The sequence below is a fragment of the Haliotis cracherodii genome, unplaced genomic scaffold (genome assembly GCF_022045235.1).
Source record: "Haliotis cracherodii isolate W230 unplaced genomic scaffold, xgHalCrac1.p SCAF_13, whole genome shotgun sequence".
NCBI lineage: Eukaryota > Metazoa > Mollusca > Gastropoda > Lepetellida > Haliotidae > Haliotis > Haliotis cracherodii.
Genome location: NW_027266268.1, coordinates 29,346,086 through 29,362,734, shown reverse-complemented (window position 1 = coordinate 29,362,734; position 16,649 = coordinate 29,346,086).

The following is a 16,649-nucleotide window of genomic DNA, read 5'->3' as shown; positions in this document are numbered from 1 at the left end:
CACCAGTAATGACATCAGGCGTTCGCGAACAAACAAACGCAAACGTTTGTTTGGTTGCTTGCTTGTGTTGTTTCAGCGATATTCCAACTATATGACAGCGGTCTGAACCAGACAATTCAGTGATTGGCATCATGAGCATTGATCTTCGCTACTAGGATTCGATAACATGCAACAACCAAGTCAGCGAGCCTGACCATCCAATCCCGTTAGTCGCCTCTTACGACAACCTTTTAACACTGCTTGTGGAAACCTATTCTCACCCGGATCTTTACGGGTCGAAAAAGGTAGGTATGTCCTGTCCGAACGATAGCAAAGGTCACTAACATACTTTGCATAAAACGTAAGTGTTGATTGCAAAACTCTGCACAGATTGAACTATAGGTTCGACCCCGTCTGACATAGACATTCGCTCAAATGAAACTATAAGCGACAAAACAAACCATGTTCATAGCCACAAGAAATGTGTGCTGAAACAGAGTCTATTGTACGATTGAGTATGTGCAATTGAACCACTATCAAATAGTGATGATACCAGGAGAGCGTATCCTGTCCCAACATTGGCACCCGTCACAAACACTTGCAAAGGCAAGTAAATTGAAAACAACACGGGAACATACGCTACAAGTCACAATAGCATCGGACAACATGTTTGGCACTGATGCGTCAAATTTGAAAATGTCACCAACACACATCCACAAACCACTTATTGAAAGTTTTACTGATACTTTGAATGTTGTAACCTTGAGTTGTAGGGCTCTCTTTAAAATCTTCGTTAACAGAGCATGCTCGACACCAAAGGCTGGAGCTGCTGAAATATTGCTTGGCACAAAAGGAAAACTGACGATTGGAAAGTTGAAGGCATCCCTCTTGTCATGCAGTTTTGTGGAGAGTGTTTTGTCACCCTGAGTCTTTATGCACAGATCTCAACATGTCACAGACGAGGCGGTCTCACTGGTCTCATTGATTTCTCGGTAAATCAGTGGAAGGGAATTGACATTTTGATGGTTATTTCACCATATCAGATCATCGATATACCTGAAGCTTAACTTAAACTTCTTGGCAAAATTAGCTTGTTTTTCACTTTGCCAATTCGGCAGAATGTCCGATTCATATGCGTAAAGAAACAGATCAGCAAAAGGGATGTATAATTGGTCCCCCTTGAGCTTCTTGCCTAAATGTCTTACCACCAAATTTTACATAGAAGTTATCAATGATAGAAACGATGATTTCACACAATATTTTCTCAGTAAACAGATGACATTTGCTTTCATATTTGACAACCCTTGATGACAGAGATATAACTATCTATGGTCCCGGCGATTTGTGCCAAATGTACCATGGATCAATGTCTGAGATTAATCCTTCAGTATTCTTTTGGCATTTTGGTGTCCAAAGTTGACAAATCAATATATACAAGGGTGATAATCATGGCGAAATGGGCATTCGAATTCAAAATCATCAGATCCTGGAAGGACTAAGGGATGAAACTCTGCACTGAGTACTGCTGCGTGTTAGACATATAACCACGGGCGGTCGGGTAGCCTAGTGGTTAAAGCGTTCGCTCGTCACGCCGAAGACCCAGGTTCGATTCCCGACATGGGTACATTGTGTGAAGCCCATTTCTGGTGTCCCCCGCCATGATATTGCTTGAATATTGCTAAAAGCGGCGTAAAAACTTACTCACCCACTCACTCACTCACTCACTCACATATAACCACAACGTTATCAACTACAGCAATGTACAGAGCAGATCCCAATCACACGTCTTCCTTTCAGATTTTTTTATAAGCCCTATTTTAGATCTGACCTCTTTGATTAACACTGTTCAGCGCTGACCTCGTTGTGCAACACGTCGAGGAGACCTTTGATCTTGTACATGAAAATCTAACTTCAGAGAACAATGGCTTATAGAACCACGCAGTCTAACCAAATTGTATGTACGAAGCATTCCGGATCTGAATTCCATCTTGCGCCCCGGCCGATTAAGCATCACTACACAAACAGTTGAGATGTAAGTCAGAATATCCCTCTTCACTCCCTGGGCTGAAAGCCTGCCAATGCTAGGTCTCCAGCTGAGAATTGAGTAGACATCTGAAACCATGCTAGTGATTATTGGGGAAAAACAATAATCGAATATAACCATTATTTTTCTTCGCTCAGACTAATGAGCCTTTGTGAACATGAGAGCTGCTGTATAATTTGTATGCCATTGGCATTTGAATGATATTTTCTCAGACTGTTGCAAAAAGGCTGATGTCTGCAATTTGTAGTCAAACCAGCGATATGGATTTCCTAAGTAGCTCGTGATCAGAATGAATAAACGTCCCAACTAACGCTTCCGTTCTTGGGCTGGCTTTACCCCATCGAACATATTAGAATTACATATTCTACCCGGAAGTGTCAGTGCTGCACGTAGGTAGAGATCTACATTGACTGGCGCTACATTTATGAAGGTTAGATAAACCATAGCTTCTGGCAAAATATGTTATAGTGAGCCCCTTTGAACAGATTTTCAGGAATGGATTCCAACCCTCGATCACCGATGTGTGACACCTTTTGGCCAGAAATAGTTCCCTATGTGGCCCTAGTCCGCCTTCAATCCATGTCCTACTACTACTACCACTGCTGCTGCTGCTGCTGCTACGACTACTACTACTGCTGCTGCGACTACGACCACTACTACTGCTACTACTAACACTGCTACTACAACTGCTACTACTGCTGCTACTGCTTATGCAACTGCTACTACTACTGCTAACACTGCTACTACTACTGCTACTGCTTATGCGACTGCTACTGCTGCTACTACTACTACTACTTCTACTGCTGCTGCTACTACTACTAACACTGCTACTACTACTGTTACTGCTAATACTACTGCTACTGCTGCTACTGCTTATGCGACTGCTACCGCTGCTACCACTACTACTACTACTGCTACTACTACGACTACTGCTACTACTAACACTGCTACTACAACTGCTACTACTGCTGCTACTGCTTATCCGACTGCTACTACTACAACTACTAACACTGACTGCTACTGCTGCTACTGCTTATGCGACTGCTACTGCTGCTGCTACTACTACTACTACTACTGCTACTACTAACACTGCTACTACTACTACTACCGCTGCTACTGCTTATGCGACTGCTACTGCTGCTACTACTACTAACACTGCTACTACTACTGCTACTGCTAATACTACTGCTACTGCTGTTACTTTTTATGCGACTGCTACCGCTACTACTACTTCTGCTACTACTACTACTACTACTACTACTAGTACTACTACTGTAGCACCTTAAGATTTTGATTCAGTTTTTGTGTTGAACTCAATTGTACGTATATGACACATAATCAGGGAGGCTCAAAACCTATGATCGTGGGTTCTAATCAACTTATTGAAAGCCCCCCGTACATAGAACTCCGGAGCTTACAGGGTTTACCTGCCCACGAGTAGAATATTAACAGGACGCTGTGAAATGGCTGCAATTTTGCTGACTGCGGTGTTAATCAACATTCACTCACACATCATGAAATAAATAACCCGAGGACCTGGGCCCCGTTCCACAAAGCGATCTTAGCGCTAAGGTGATCGTAACTCCCATACTTTAACACTGGCTTACGATAGTCGTAGCGCTAATATCGCTTTGTGGAACGGGACCCAGACCGCTAGGTGGTCCGGTTAGATCACGCAGTGGGTCGGTTCCAAGGGTCATTTGCATAATACTACATTACCAACACCATGACGGACCCGAGAACAAACCTGTGACGATCCTGAAAAAAGTTTACGCTACATACACACCAAACGTCCATGACGAGACAAGGAAAGAGGATGTCTGACAAGTAACGTTAGCACTGGCGAAGATTTCCAAACAACATCCTATGTACCAAGTTAATTGATATTATTGACCCGGTGGTACTATTAATGTGTAAACAGGTTTCGTTTCACAGACACTGGAGTGGTATAGATCGCTTCAATTCGCTGTGAAGGGTTATGTCCCTTAGCTGTGCCAGAATCCAATGGTTCGATTACCAAAGCGTCCTTAAACCCAATTTTCTCACATATGATGAACCCTATGGTATCATCGTCATGTTCGATATTTGTCAAGGAATCATTCACCATGTATCACTACCCTTGAAAGAGACATCATTTTGATACAAATTATTGCTTCTGAAATTGAGATATATTTTTGATCGTAATCCTTAATGTGTTCATTTCATATACCAATGAAGCATTCTTTAAAGCTTTTGGGTTTTTACAGACAATACTGACAATAACGAGTAGAGTTTTTTTCAGTGCATCTGTATATATTTATGTCAGGATAACATAATCTTTTCGCGAACACCCGGTGTCAACACTATTTCATAAATATACAATAACACATCTTAATGATGTAGTCGAAATCGTAAATTGACTCTTCTTAAAAAAACACACTCTTGGTGGCAGCTACCGGCAGGGCGGTACATGCTTTCCCTTTTCGTGTGTGTGAGTATTCCAGTTATGTCAGCTTGTCCAGCGTGTCAGCTTAATGTGGGAGGAAAGCCCGAAGTAATGCAGGTCTCAGACGTTTACCACTTCGGTGAAACCCACGAGCACGGGTATGGTGCTGACAAACCTAGAAACAAAATCGGGGTGAACCGGGATTCGAACCCACAATCATAGGTTTCTGGCGCGCCAAAGGGACGCAACCCTGCTCAGCGAATCGCGGCGCCTTAGACGACTGGGCCACCTGTGCCCCCTTTTCCCTTTTCGAGAACACCTGGTGTCATCACTGATTTGCAGTGATTCGTCCATATTGCTATGTTATCTTTTACACTCAACGGAATCTGTTTCAGCAGATAATGAAGACGTGTTAACGTCACGTGTTTATGTACCTTCAGGAGTTAATACAGTAAACTACGTTTGTAACGAACACGCCTATAACGCACTGACCGATATAACGAACTTAATTTTTAGTCCCGGACATTTGTTGTATATATGCTATTTATATGCTTATATAGCGAATTATCCGTGAAGATAGAATAGAATAGGTCTTCAACAACCATGCTTGCCGTAAAAGGCGAATATGCTTGTCGTAAGAGGCGACTAACGGGATCGGGTGGTCAGGCTCGCTGACTTGGTTGATTGATGTCATCGTATCCCAATTGCGTTGGTCGATGCTCATGTTGTCAATCACTGTATTGTCCAGACTCGATTATTTACAGACCGCCGTCGTATGTAGCTGGAATATTGCTGAGTGCTGCGTTAAACAACATACAAACCATAACGAATTACGGTTATTAGGAACTATAACCGTAGTTTACTGTAAGGCAGGAGTGGTTGAGCAGAAATGTGGATGACCATTGCAGCTAATGTCACAGCAGAACCTTTACGAGAGGTTATGTTTTACAGCGACTAGCAATGTTGAAAAAGTGAACAGGATGTCATTGTTCGTTCGAAAAACATCAGTATATTTTTTTAATTTAATGAATCCTAAATGACATTCAATTGTTGTTACGTTTCTAGGTTTTTGTCAGCACCCAACCCGTGGGTTTCACCGTAGTGGTAAACGTCGAAGACCTGCATCACTTCGGGTTTCCCTCCTATATTATACTGACACACTGTGATCGATAACACTGAAATACTGTTCAAAGTGGCGTTAAACTCAACTAAGTTGTCGTGAAATATGACATATAGCTTGAGAAATGTTGACTTTCTGAGGAACTAAAAATGTTTACAGCGGTGTAAAACGTCACTCACTCACTTCCGGATCAGATGATAGTCCTCCAAGAACCGAGACGTATCCTGAAAAGCGATGTAGCGTTAAAGACCCATCACTTATGTAAAGATGATTACGTACTTAACGTTGTGAACGTACTCATATTGATAGCTGAAATTTTACGTACTATCAAGCCACACGATTCATTTAAAGTAACAGCGTGAAGCAACGGGCGACCTATCGTATTCCGGCTTGAGTGTTACTTCAGTGGAGTAGATCTGGCTTTCCCAAGAGAACGGGACGCACATGGCAGGTGCAAGACAAAGCTGCTACGGTTGACTTCAAGTGATGCTTTGTTAATACAAACTCGAAAAGTTCACTGACGTTAGTTCTAACTCTGCTGAACTGCAAAAATCAATAATGTCGACTTGATATATGTACTTAGAAAATTACAATTTTCAAATTGAAGGATGTTCGATTATTCTGGAATTATCACATCCTCGATGACACAATGATGGAATGGCAGCTTCATCGAGGAAGTAGAAAAAAAACAAATTGCAAATTTAGTCTCCATCATCGATGTTTTATATATTTTATGTTAAACTTCTTCTAGTTACGATATGGTTGAAATATTGCCGCTGTGATAAGTTTGCACTCACTCACTTAGATATAAACACTCTTATATCTTTCTGTGGAAAAAAATACATCCTACACAAGCTATTGTTTGCGGGAGATTAGCCAACACGTACCTACCTTCAATTTGTGTTAACTCTGTTAAGTCTGTGGAAGTCCAATGCCCGATGTCCAGCTGACGTCCAGTGAGTAACCCCGACAGTCAGGCAGACAGAGTCAGTGTGGTAGTCAGTTCCAACACAAACATCAGGCACCGTTCTGACGACTGCCACCAGTATGGGGCTGGTCTCACCTGAGCGTCTGCTATGACAGGTGAAGCTGATCACCTAATTAGCTGACTGGAGAAGATCGATACGGCTTCTCTATCTTGTGCACCTACCACCACGCTATGGGGGTAATGTCGGGAGGGATCCGGCGATAGGTTTCATAGGCATTATCAGGTTAAAGGCGGACTAGGTTGCGAACATTGGACAAAGCAATTGACTCTTGTGATTAATATCATTCAAAATCCAATTTAGTTGACTGCAAACTAATACTGTGTTTTGTCTATCTTTATTATTTCTTTTTCCTTCTTGCCTTTTTTTTTGCGGATCGGGGTGGGGTAGAGGGGATGTTATTTCCACACCGTATTCAGTAATATTTCAGCTTCCAAATTCCATTTTCGGGCCAGACAATCCTGTGATCGACATTGGGATCGGCGATGGGAATAAGCAATCAACGAAACTGTCTTCTAAGTCAGTCAACTGTTGCTGAGGAAGGAAAGAAATCCTTTTTCAGAATCCCCATGTGTCCAATTGGAGATTGGTGCCTTTCCGTCAATCATAGCCCATCTATAATGCAAGATGCTGATGTTCGAATCTACTCACACATGGTTCATATCCGAAGTTCAATATTTTTAAAGTTGTTAACCATTGAACTAGAAAGTATTATATCGTATTGAACCTTCTTTAGATGACTGCCTTCATTGTCCTGGGAGAAAGGTTTCCTTTTATTGCCATAATTAAATAAATTATACGAACAGACTCATTATCCCGAAGGAAAAGCAACAGCAACATCGAGACAATAGCTTGACAAAAAGTGAAACATGAAGCGTTCCGGAGTTGGTTCCTCCCAGAGGGCAAATCAGTCCACATATGTTAACAGCGAGTGAGTGAGCAAGTTTGTTAAGCGTCGCTTTGGTCATAATGCTAGTTATATCATGTTTGTTTGTTGTTTAACATCGCACACACCAATATTCCAGCTTAATGACGACTGCCGGTAAATAATCAAATCTGGAACAGACAATCCAGTGATTGATAGTGTGAGCAATGATCCACGCCGTTGGGAGTTTTACGCCGCTTTTAGCAATATTCCAGCAATATCACGGCGATGGACACCGGAAATGGGCTTCACACATTGTACCCATGTCGGGAATAGAACCCGGGTCGTCGGCGTGACGTGCGAACGCTTTAATCACTTGGCTACCCGACCACCCCCACGCCGTTGGGAAACGAAGACACGTTATCAACCAAGTCAGCGAGCCTCATCACCCGATGCATTTGGTCGCCTCTTCTGACCTGCATATCATTCCTGCTTGGAATTTCTTCTAATTCGGAATCCTCACGGGGGAAATTTATTTCACGGCGTGTAAGTTTGATGAAGGAAGAAAACCACCAGTGATGCAGGTTTTAGACGTGTACCGTTTTGGTGAAACCCACCCTCATGATATGGTGCTGACAAACCTAGTAGCATAAGGTTGGTTGGTTGGTTTGTTTAACGCCGCACGCTGCACTATTCCAGCAATATGACGGCGGTCTGCAAATAATCCAGTCTGGACCAGACAATCCAGTGATCAATATCATGAGCATCGATCCAAACAAATGGGATCGATGACATGCATCAACCTAGTTAGCGAGCCTGACCATCCGATCCCGTTAGTCGCCTCTTACGACAAGCAAAGTCACCTTTTACGGCAAGCATGGGTTGCTGAAGACCTATTCTACCCCGGAATCTTCACGGGTCTAGTAGCATAAGGGAGAAGCTGGTATTCGTACCAACGATCACAGGTTCCTGGCAAGCGCAAGAGACTCAACTCTGCACAGCCAATTCCGGTGCCTTAGAGGGCTGGGTCACCTGTTCGCTTATCGTTAACAAACTACAATCAAATGGTTATCTGAGAAGAATTTAATCTTTATATACAGTTACATCGCGATGGGATTACCCATGGCGGCTAAAACGTACACTCGTTTTACAGTTTGACCATATATAAAAACCCAGTTCGTCGGGTCCATAACATCACTAAAAAGACGCCAGATGCAGCACCGTGTGTCTACACGTAACACGTCAACACTTATATACAACACAATATGTCTACATGTAATGTGTCAGCAACTGCTCCACCAACTCTATAAGCAAATATAAAACGCCAGAGAATAACCAGTCTCGATTAACCGATTTAACTTAATGTACCATTTATCACCTGTCATGATAGTAATACGTTATCGTTAACGGGACATTTGTCGATAACTTATTCCGGCAGTCACGTATCAGATAGAAGAGCACAGAACACCTGGGTATTGAAATCAGGGCCAGGGTAGGCAAAACCATTGCCACTTAAACAAAGGATTTACAGTAAAGAGGTGAGGCGAAATGGGGCTTAACGTCGCGTCCGAGATTATTACACTTGCGTTAATATAATATAGCGACGTGCATGTACGTGTGTGTGTTTGTATGGCTGCTTGTACTAGTCCGGACTGATGCCGGTTTATAGTGCTAGCTCACTGAGATACCATGCCGCAGTTTAACATGAATACACCACTCAGACACAGTATACCGACTCCGAGCCAGTCCTTGTTTTAGCCCTTTAATGCCGAGCGCCATACAGGGTAACAACAAGTACCATCGTTTAACGTCTTTTGGTATGACGCGGCCGGGGATCGAACCCCGGATCTTCCGCTCTCCGGGCGGACGCTCTACCACTAGACCACGGAGGCGGTCTTCAGTAAATAATGTGACTGGTACACTATTGTATAGCATCATATTCCAACCATGAAAGAAATATAACGTGTCGTCGTCTTCTCCCACCGGGGGCGAATGTGAGATGTTTACGACGACCAAGCGATCGATAACGTGGCCTAGCACAATTCCATAAAGTCGCAAACGCCAGGGACATGAAGAATTATTTACGTGTTGATTTCCGTTACGAAGAACTTGTCATGGAAGAAAAATGGTTGTTATTTCTGAAAAGGTTTAGTAAGACTATGATGTTACACACCTGTGTATTTTTACAGTGTATAAAACGTCAACGCCACAGAATGACATGCATATTCCTCTACACCCATGGAACCCGTGAAGATCCGGGGTAGGATAAATCTTAAATCCAAAATAGAATAGGTCTACCGGAACTCGAGTTTGCCGTAAAAGGCGACGATGCTTGTCGTAAGAGGCGACTAACGGGATCGGGTGGTCAGGCTCGCTGTCTTAGTTGATGCATGTCATCGATCAGAATTGCGTGGATCGATGCTCATGATGTCAATCACTGGATTGTCTGGTCCAGACTCGATTATTTAAAGACCGCCGTCATATAGCTGGACTATTGCTGAGTGCGGCGTTAAACAACAAACAAACAAACATGGACTCGAACTGCATTTGCATCTGGTCTCATTTTGTAGTCACGTCACGTCCGGTGCAATGGATAAAGCTCACTCATTGTGTAACTACGTGTTATGGTTGACTATTGTAAAACTAAACTTATCCCTAAGTGTTAGTACAGGTGAAACGTTTGTAATTTGGTGAGAAGGGTGAAGTGTAGGTCTTAAGTTCACTTTGGTCTTGTCGTCAATATTAAGATGGGATTCGAACCGCTTGATCCAATGCAGGTGTCACCAAGCTTCTGGAGTTTCAACTGCATTGGTTCATTGGATCCTGAGCAGTTAAACGACGGACGACAGACAGGTACAACATGACACGAGCTCAATTGTCTGCCAAAGTGAGCTTAAATCGATTTAGTGATGTCACTAATTCATATATTGACATGATGAAATTAGTTTTAATTACTTATAAGGATTAGATAGCAAAACAGCGCCTCAGTAAAACATCTCAGACATCATTCGACATTTATTTCCCGGACAACGTTCAATGGACATTAACAATTCGTGTAGCTGCGCACGCTATTTTGAAAATAATGTTAACCATCTCGATAACTCGAGGAAAATCAAATATGTAGCGAGGTATTCCTAGTTCGAGACAAATGTCAAATAAGGATTATGGGGCACATATCGAGGTATGCTTAGTTCGAAACAAATGTCATATAAGGACCACCACCGGGCGTACGTCGAGGTATTGCTAGTTCGAGACAAATGTCATATAAGGACCACCACCGGGCGTACGTCGAGGTATTGCTAGTTAGAGACAAATGTCATATAAGGACCACTACCGGGCGTACGTCGAGGTATTGCTAGTTCGAGACAAATGCCATATAAGGACCACTACCGGGCGTACGTCGAGGTATTGCTAGTTCGAGACAAATGTCATATAAGGACCATCGGACATACACTCTTAAAATAAAAATGCACAGGTGGATATATTTTAATTTAATATCATAGATACAAATATGAAATTTTGGAGCTCGATAGTCACATGTTGTCGTTGTACAAAGGCATCGAAAACAGTTCATTGTCTTATCACATAGGGCGACAGGGTTGCGCTGAACTATGTATCTCGTGTGGCCGCCCCGAGCAGCAATCACGGTTCTGTATGTGTACGAATTCTGTCCTGCGGAATTCTGCGCTATTCTGCTTGTAACACGTTGGCCAGTTGTGGGATTGTCTGCGGCGTGTTCTGAGGTTGACGTACACGTAGATCGTGCTCATCCTTGAGGTGTTCGAATGCGTTGAGATCTGAAGATCTCCACGGCCAGGGCATAAGGTTGATGTTGGCATTATGAAGGTAGTCTACCTTGACACGACCTGTGGGCGGTGGAGCGTTATCCTGTCAAAACAGCTGCCTCTGGCGGTCAATCATGAAGCGATTTGCTGTTAATTGTACCTGAACCATAACCAAGTCAGATCTCTTGGTGTAGGATATGGACCCCCACACCATGACACTACCGCCACCGAATTTGTCGAATTCACGTACACAATGTGGGGCAAAACACTCATTTCGACGACAGGGACGATAACTGGTCTTCTGGGTCGGATTCCAGCCTCATGAAGATGGTTCCTGACAGTCTGGTCCGATATCCTCCTCAAACCAGGGATGCGCCCTGAGGGCTCCGTAGCTGTGACATTGCGATGACGTAGATGGAACAGTCGAATGTAGTGATCCTGTGCAGGGGTGGTAACTCTTGGTCGGTCGGTTCTCGGACGGTCTGCAGTGGAATTGAACTATGTGTATCGGTCACAAAGGCGGCAAATGGTGCTGTGGTGGACGTTGAAGTGGCGTGCAACAGAAGACTGTGATTCCCCTCTGTGGATACGTCCTTTGGCGATGTTCCGATCGGCAGCGCTGAGTCTCGGCATTTTCGAACTTGAAAAATGTTGACAATTTAATGACAAATTATTGGCTTATGCTTGCCTTTTTATAGTCACTACCACAAGTACGAATGCCATAACTTGCACGTGCATTTTCCTTTACTGTTTTCATCCATGACATGTTTTAACAAGTGTGAAAACAATGTCGTTAAAGACATTGCAAATCGACAATGGCTGCGTTTTGACGCACCGTTTGTCGCATATCAGGCCACCAATATTTTCCAATAACATATATCCAATTTATATACCGGATTTTTTGTGTAGTCAGGTTCAGTGAACTACATACTAACAGTGCGTTTCTTTTACCTGTAGTTCGATACAGGCGGAGTAGATTAACCCGCTGTATCGACAAAGACAGTATATTATCGTCGAGTTAAAGGAGTGAGGGTTCGAGGAAAAGTAGTTTCATTGTACTGCGTTGTCTATAATGGTACATCTCTTACCACATTAAGAACATTTTCACTCAACCAATTGTTCGAGAACCACTCTACACATGGTTCAAACAGGGCATAGAGAAGGCTATCCATATTGTAAACATTAATCAATGTCACTGATATTGACCACATCACAAACAGATTGATTTCAATATTCCCCATTTATTGCCATCTGTTATTGTCCGAAGCCAAAATAACAATAACCCCTGTCCCGGACTGAGTGAGCCAGTAAACTATATTTAGAAGGGCGAGAGCTGTATGAATACAATAATGGTGACAGAATAGATTGAGCATTTGCGTTTTGCTTTCTTTTGTCACGAAAACCATGGGCAATGGATCCCAGAAACGGACAAAAGCTCCCATAACGTGAAGAATTGTTAATCTCACACGTTATCGGTGTTCAAAGGGATTTAATAAAAGGAGAATCTTATACGAGCATTGTGTCATCCGAATCAAGTGTCTTACAGCGAGTTTAGTAAAATCAGTATGACACACATGCGAGTGTAATAATTTCTTTTTTACACATTATTTCGTAAGCCTTTTGAGTTCCCCTTTAGAAAAATGATATGATCACGATCGTCGTGTCATGATGTTAATCACTGGATTGTCTGTTTCAGACTCAATTATTTACAGACCGCCGTCATATAGCTGGAATATTGCGTAACACGCGTTCAAAGAAAAGGGGGCATAACTCCGCTATGCTTAGCACAAGTTTATTGTAACTCAGGTCACGTGGTGAGAATTAGCCGTGGGTAAGGACAATATATTTTCGTGGTGTTTTGTTAACAAGGAACCAAACTATTCCAACACAACTATCGATATTGAAACTATACGTTTAGTTATTCAAAAACCCAATAAGAAAGGATGAAATCGTTCTTCATAAAAAAAGGTAATAAAGAAATGGATGGTTCTATCTAACCTATAACTTAGTCCTTAGATTCCAACATTCTCCTGATTGTGTTAGTGTAATTTGACTAATGTTGCACCATTATTGATGGAGCGCTAGCCTTATTCCTTTTGACGTCATGGCTGGTTTTATGTCTTTGATAACGTCGGAGAAAGACGACACTTTTATTTTGATTAATATATATCTCCCCTTATTTTCATTCATGGTATGGAATATCTCCATTTGTAAAACGGAATTTGACGCTTTCGCCAAGTAAATAATGTCTTGATTAAGTAAACAGTTAGATTGTCTATCGTGTATATTAACAGGACAAGACACGCCTCTGCTTGGCATCAATTTACGAAATGAAATACCCAAAAGAATATTTCAAAACAACCAAAATTATATTCAATATTTGACTTATATTTGTTCATTATCATGTGACTATTTCTCTTCATCTCGTCTCAAAATTGCACAATAAAAGATGCGAAGAAAGCTCTATTGGTATAGAATTATCAGGATAATTGTTTAAAATTTACTGTTTTTCAACCGAGAATAAATTCTTGGACAACACTTAGAAGTGTCTTTTTTTTAAACCGGTTTAATATTTGCAGTTAAAATTACACCATCAAATAGGAAATTCAATATTCTCCACCTCTGCGTAATTTTATAGCCAGAGGTAGATCCAGTGCCGCGTGGGCGCAATTCTCGCACAACCTTTACTTTTCCGATCTCAGGAAAATGTGCGTCAGAAAAAAAATCGGCATCCAGGGTGTTAAACAATAATATTAACAGTAGAGGGTGACCTCGCCAAGATGAACACTACCAAGCTGACTGTCGTTCATTTTCCGATGAACGTCAGTATGTCACGTGATTACGTTATAAATCTAGCGGAGACATACAGAACAACTTTAGTGGAATTCCTCAATCACACTCCGGCGCAGTGGTGACTCAGCATAACAACCAATGTAAACATAGGGTAACTACGCAAAAACAAGTTACTGTAGATTTTCACGTATCAGGGTACTTTCTTTATGAACCGTAACCATTTTTGACATTTGTTTATAAAAATGTGTAGACTTGTCACACATGAAACGGATGAAAAGCATTTTCAATATCTTGAATGAACTGTGAAAGATGTCACGAATCGTCACATGGCGCTGGCCTGTGGCAGGGGTACAATGCTGGCGGGCTGCCGGCCGCATGGAACTCTGGGTAGGAGAATGTTCCTCAATGTCTTAAAATAACGTCAAATAGGGACGGTGTCATCAAATGACAATTTCTTTTAGGTTGTGTACATTCCACCAAAACTAATGCCACAATTTACGTCTTCAAATAAAGAATGAATTTTGACCTTTCTATGATATAATTGATGTCACAAAACATCTGTTTGCTAGTATCGAACGCGTCGCGTGCGTTGAGCGAACCTCACTGCATGGCCCATGACATCACCGATACCAGAACCATGGCAACCGCTGGTCAGGAAGTGGATTTTGATGAATTGATGTATTTTTGCGATTTTGATATTGGCGTTCCTGATGTTATTGCAAACATTTTTAATGAAACTAAAAAATGAAGAGGTAATGGCTGACAAAAGTATGTACTCAACTGGTGAGCCAAACTGTCCAGTTCACATGCTGAAAACCTTTATCAGTAGAACCGACACTCAAGCTTCCTCTTCCTCTCTGTCAGTGTGTAAAGAATGCCATTTCGCAACCGTTAAGTCACGAAAAATTGTATACTTGTAAATCTGAGACAAAATTGTTATGGATGAGCAACTTCTTTATTACAACTTGACGACGTTTCGGTGCAGATTCTAACACCGTTATCAAGCAAAAAATGAAGCAAAATGTTTTGCTTGATAACGGTGTTAGAATCTGCATCGAAACGTCGTCCAATTGTAATAAAGAAGTTGCTCATCCATAACAATTTTGTCTCAGTTACCATTCCAACTTCTAAATGCCACTCAAAGAAGTTACTTGTAAATCATTAGGGGAAAAAGGTTTCAAAGGTTTCATGGCTGATGTTTTCAAATATTCAAAGTGTTCAAAGGGTACACAGCCCACTGTCTAAGAGCGACATCGAATCAGGCTATGGATGATGCAGGCTTTGAGGCCAGACAGATTATGTATATGTCGAGTCATCGAAATGAAGCGTCCATTCGAAGCTATAACAGAGAATGCTCGACACTCCAAAAGAAATCACTGTGCTCCACAGTCGTGTATTTATCGGGAAATGGAACCACGCCGCCTCAAGCGGTAACCCCCGTCATCAGCAGCCGTCGTATGATTCAAACACACACCAAAGTTCACAGAATTTTAATATCAATCCTTTTTCAGCATCAGCTGGGTCTGGATTTCTTTCCAACTCTAACTTAACTGGGTGCAACTTCTATTTCAAGTGAATGACATGCCGTAGCCGCCATTTTCTGACATTTGTAAGAGCAAGGGATGTCACTCCAGATGGAATGTTTGGGACGGATGACGTCACGACGTCTGGACTCTCCGTGGAGATATAGTTCGCTTTAAATAGTTATAGTTTGATGTTTAATGGGTTGTTTTGTTATGATTTATGTATCTGTCAATATAAGGATTGAAGTTGTATTTGTTAACGTTTACATTAGATATTGACCTTATTTAATCTTATTCACTTCATTTAAAGTCTGACAACCATGGCACTACGCTAATTGTAGCCGTCCAATCAAATCATTACCACGAGCGAGAAGACCCGTGGAGATCCAGGGTAGAATAGGCCTTCAGCAACCCATGCTTGCCGTAAAAGGCGACTATGTTTGTCGTAAAAGGCGACTAACAGGATCGGGTGGTCAGGCTCGCTGACTTGGTTCATGCATGTCATCGATCCCAATTAGGTAGATCGATGCTCATGATATTAATCACTGGACTGTCTGGTCCAGACTCGATTATTTACAGACCGCCGTCATATAGCTGGAATATTGCTGAGTGCAGCGTTAACCATCAAACCAACCAACCAGCCATTACTGCATTAACTTGTGCTAGTCACTGTACGGCTCAAATAGTGCAGATGTCAATTGTAGGACACTCAACCTAATGTTACAAGACACGTCTTTCTATTCAATTATAAACGCCTCAGTTCAGTAGTGCAGGGTGACATTCATCGAGCGTTGTTTCTTAACAGTGAGTGAGTGAGTGATTATGGTTTTACGCCGTTTTTAGCAATTTTCCAGCAATATCACGGCGGGAGACACCAGAAATGGGCTTCACATATTGTACCCATTGGGAAATCGAACAAGGGTCGAACGCTTTAACCACTAGGCCCTGTTTCTTAACAACTGAGCAGATTACAAGGCAGCTATGTGTAAAAGTACTTCGTGATTATTCGTCAAGATAAGACAATAATAATAAGTCAGTATTTAATAAGCCAGATTGTAGATGGATCAGTGAGCACTCGCGATCAATGTTCATTCTCAGTTCCCTGTAGCTATCGTTGATGTGTGCATTT